Here is a 5292-nt window from a genome sequence, read left to right on the forward strand (position 1 = left end):
TACAGTAGCTTTTTAAAAAGGGACACAATCAACAAACATAAGCAGCACGCATACTGCACAATCAACCAGCACACGCATTTCACAGACACACTGCTGATGATCAATGATCTGGATGCTGGTGTGGTAAATTGGATTAGTAAGTATGCAGATGATACTGAGATATGAGGCGTTGTGGATAATGAAGTAGATTTTCAAAGTCTACAGAGAGACTTATGCCAGTTGGAAGAGTGGACTGAAAGATGGCAGATGGAGTTTAATGCTGATAAGTGTGAGGTGCTACATCTTGGCAGGACTAATCAAAATAGGACGTACATGGTAAATGGTAGGGAATTGAAGAATGCAGGTGAACAGAGGGATCTGGGAATAACTGTGCACAGTTCCCTGAAAGTGGAATCTCATGAAGATAGGGTGGTAAAGAAGGCTTTTGGTGTGCTGGCCTTTATAAATCAGAGCATTGAGTATAGAAGTTGGGATGTAATGTTAAAATTGTACAAGGCTTTGGTGAGGCCAATTCTGGAGTATGGGGTACAATTTTGGTCGCCTAATTATAGGAAGGATGTCAACAAAATAGAGAGAGTACAGAGGAGATTTACTAGAATGGTGCCTGGTTTTTAAGCAACTAAGTTACAGAGAAAGGTTGAACAAGTTAGGGCTTTATTCTTTGGAGCGCAGAAGGTTAAGGGGGGACTTGATAGAGGTCTTTAAAATGATGAGAGGGATAGACAGAGTTGACGTGGATAAGCTTTTCCCACTGAGAGGAGGGAAAATGCAAACAAGGGGACATGACTTGAGAATTAAGGGACAGATGTTTAGGGGTAACATGAGGGGGAACTTCTTTACTCAGAGAGTGGTGGCTGTGTGGAATGAGCTTCCAGTGAAGGTGGTGGAGGCAGGTTCATTTTTATCATTTAAAAATAAATTGAATAGTTATATGGACGAGAAAGGAATGGAGGGTTATGGTCTGAGCGCAGGTATATGGGACTCGGGGAGAATACGTGTTCGGCACGGACTAGAAGGGTCGAGATGGCCTGTTTCCGTTTTGGTAATTGTTATATGGTTATTATATGGTTAATTAAGGGACAGAAGTTTAGGGGTAACATGAGGGGGAACTTCTTTACTCAGAGAGTGGTGGCTGTGTGGAATGAAGGTGGTGGAGGCAGGTTCGTTTTTATCATTTAAAAATAAATTGGATAGTTATATGGACGGGAAAGGAATGGAGGGTTATGGTCTGAGCGCAGGTATATGGGACTATATAACCATATAACAATTACAGCACGGAAACAGGCCATCTCGACCCTTCTAGTCCATGCCAAACACGTATTCTCCCCTAGTCCCATACACCTGCGTTCAGACCATAACCCTCCATACCTTTCCCATCTGCATATTATCACTATCTTACACAGACTAGGGACGATTTAGATTTATACCATTTATACCAAGCCAATTAACCGACAAACCTGTATGTCTTTGAAGTGTGGGAAGAATCCGAAGATCTCGGAGAGAATCCATGGTCATGGGGAGAATGTAAAAACTCTGTACAGGAAAGCACCCATCGTCGGGATTGAATCAGGGTCTCTGGTACTGTTAGGTCCATAAGGCAGCAACTCCACCACTGCCGATATATGGCAGTTCTTAGTTACTAGTGCATGTTGGTATAAGTGCAAAACACCAACCTGAGGACAATTCTGCCTCTGTTTTGTACCCTGACAACATGCTTTATTAGATCTTCAGCAGATTACCAGTTTACTGATTCAACCTCCAGCCCTGCAACTTAAAATTTGTATTGGTTCATGTTTTGGTGAATCCTCTATATTGGGTTGTCCCTTTATGAACTGAACAAGTTACCTCCTGTTTGTTGGCTGAACATTTGTTACTCCTTAACTGACACTTTAGTTTTTTGTTTGTTTTAACCTATATTCGCTCCTTGGCAATGGACTATGTCTCGTGGGAGATTCCACAGACAGTACACTGCTGTATGTTGCGTTTGATACACTGGTTCAAAGTCACCCAGCTCAAGCAAACTCAAGCAAGCTCAAGTTCTATGTTTCTATGTTTCTAAGCACAACTCCATAGAAAACTGAAGGAAACAAGCCAAAATAACATGTGGCTTCAATATCTTAGGCAGTGTGAGTAGATCTACATTCAATTTAAAAGTATTCCTTGTTGCCATTCAACTTTATGCTTTCTTGCTGTAAATTTACCGCATTTGGAGGTTTACATTCAGCTGCTTATGTCCCAGTTGCTGTGGAAATAAATGTAATATGTGTTTCAGTAATTGAATATCCAGACATTTGATATAAAAATATAAATGCTACTTGGCCTATTGTAACTTTAGGCGAAACATGATATCCTTCGCAACACGGGAGGCATGTTATGATACATGAGTAAAAATGGGAGAAATTAAATCCTGTTCTTGTAAAAATCAATAAATCCCTGGTGTAGGTATGGTTAAAGACAAGACCCTTTTACTTTTTGAATGTGTTTTCCAATGTTTGTAGGGGAATTGGAGCATTGTAATTTTTTAAGTGTTATTCGATACAAAATTGATGTAACCTGAAGCAAATGGTATTAAAGTTTATTTTCAATTAAAACTGGATCATAGAAAATTGGACCAGATACTCTCAGTTGTGACCCACACAACACTGCCTATCTGTTTTCTAAATTGGTTTCTAATTAGTTGATGCTCATAAACATTCGATTGAAGCCGGTCCAATATAAACTTCAGAGAACAATTGTCGCTTGACAGTCACACAAAAACAAGGAGCACAACCCTTTGAGTTCTATGTTTAGAAACTTTTTTAAGAGCCACTCGTCTCATATTGGGATTCTTCATAAGACAACTGAAAACATATTGGAGACTGCAGGTACACCTCTCAAAGTGTTCAGTGTTCAGACTAACAAAGAGAGCTTTCTAGAGATTTTAACCATTGAGGAGCTCAGTCAATGGGTGCTTTATATGTGAGGGGCAAGTGTTTTGAGAGTATGAAGTGGGTGATTTTTTAGTTTATGTTAGTTTAGAGATTCAGTGCAGAAACAGGACCTTCAGCCCACCGAACCCTCACCGACTAGCGATTCCCACACTCTAACATTATCCTACACACTCTAATGGCTAGTTTTCACGGGGCGACTTGACGCAAGATGTAGCCAGAGTGGAGTGGTCGTGGTCTAGCACGATATCACACGATATAACGGGGGTAGAGTAAAGAGTTCCCACGGTACTCGGCAATTCTGTCATTTGTGCGAGTGACTTGTCCGTCTCCCGATCTTTCCCATTAATCGTGAATGAACATCGTGGACTGTAGTGTAGTTAATCACGTGGCACAAATGATGTTACTTTGTTGTCACACACTATATTGGTTTTTTTCACCCGAGCTCTTTAATGAGCTGAAGAATAATCTGTGTTTTTTTAGACAAATGTTGTTTGGTGTGATGCACCTTCTCTCAATATGTGCAAGAAGTCGTCTTTTTATTTTGTCAAATATGAATAAACACTGTATCTCACATTGACCGTGATGATTGTGTTATTTTATGATCTACTGAGAGGTGAAACTTTCAGTCTGAAGAAGGCTCTCGACCCGAAACGCCACCCGTTCCTTCTCTCCAGAGATGCTGCCTGTCCCGCTGAGTTGTTCCAAGCAACTGGTGTCTATCTTCAAAGGACTGACCAGGACTGCCTCTCTCTCTCTCTCTCTCTCTCTCTCCCTCCCTCTCTCTCACACAGGCATGAATGGATGAACTCCGCGGGCCAGGCAGCATCTACGGAGGGAAATGGACAGGCGACCCATTCTTCAAGCTGTCTTATGTCTCTCCACCCCCCCCCCCCCCCCCCCCTCACCCCAACTCCCACCCACACACACGAATGCTGGAGAAACTCAGCGGGTGCAGCGGGGCCAAAACGCGGTCTATTTCCTTCGTTCCATAGCTGCTGCTGCTCCCGCGGAGTTTCTCCAGCATTCGCGTGTGTGGGTGGGAGTTAGGGGGGGAGAGAGACATAAGGCAGCCTGAAGAATGGGTCGCCCGTCCATTTCCCTCCGTAAATGCTGACTGGCCCGCGGAGTTCATCCATTCATGCCTGTGTGAGAGGGAGGGAGGGAGAGAGAGAGAGAGAGAGAGAGAGAGAGAGAGAGAGAGAGAGGCACACACAAGGTGGATGCGAAATCTCACCTGCCTGTTTCAGTTACAGACACCCACCGCCAGTAAATGAAGACACCCCCATCTGTCTCCCCCTCCTCTCCCTCGACTCCCCCACCTTTCCCTCCCAACTCCAGTCCTGTCCCGACCCCCTGGGAAACTGAAGGTTTCCCGCTGTAATTAAAGAGTTTCCACGGTATACTGTAAAACTGGGACCCTGGTTCTGGACTCCCCCAACATCGGGAACATTCTTCCTCCATCTAGCCTGTTCAATCCCGTAGATACGATTAGACAGGTATCTAGTTATTTAATTCAATTAATGATTTCTATCGCCCAGCCTCTCATCTTTCAATTGGGTTCGGCCAGGAAGGAACTGCAGATGCTGGATTAAAACAAAGATAGACACAACATGTAGCTCAGCGGAACAAGCAGCATATCAGAAGGGTCTCGACCCGAAATGTCACCCATTCCTTCTCCCCAAAGATGCTGCCTGCCGTCGAGTTACTCATTCTCTTTAAACCGGCATCTGCTGTTCCTTCCGACACATACACAAGAAATAAGCAACTTTTCGGGCCAAAACGTTGCCTATTTCCTTCGTTCCATAGATGCTGCTGCACCCGCTGAGTTTCTCCAGCATTTATGTGTGTGGGTGGGACTTGGGGGGTAGAGAGATAAGGCAGCCTGAGGAAAGGCTCGCCTGTCAATTTCCCTCCGTAGATGCTGCCTGGCCCGCGGAGTTCCTTCAGTTAGAAACTGCTTTCAGACAAAAAGAGACACACAGACATTAATGAAATGCTTGTTAGCTAGTTTTATTAGATTTGTATGTAAATAGCAAACTGGCTGGATTCACTCTATCCAACTTCCGGGTTCACCGTTCGCAGGAGTTCCCACGGTGACCGCAAGAGTTACTACCGATATCGTACTGGCCACTACGTTCATAAAATGTTGCAATGCTCAACCACAAGTGCACAAGTCACTCTTGGACAAATTCAAACATGTTTGAATTTTCTCCCGAGTACCCAAGGTACACGATTACCTGCCGTTAGCGCCACGGTGGTCCACGAATGCCGTACTGTTACCGCACGAGGTTCCCACGATGTTAAACTCTGGTTACCTCTTGCGTCAAGTCGCCCCGTGAAAAGGGGGTTTAAGGACAATTTA

The sequence above is a fragment of the Leucoraja erinacea genome, chromosome 26 (genome assembly GCF_028641065.1).
Source record: "Leucoraja erinacea ecotype New England chromosome 26, Leri_hhj_1, whole genome shotgun sequence".
Lineage (NCBI taxonomy): Eukaryota > Metazoa > Chordata > Chondrichthyes > Rajiformes > Rajidae > Leucoraja > Leucoraja erinaceus.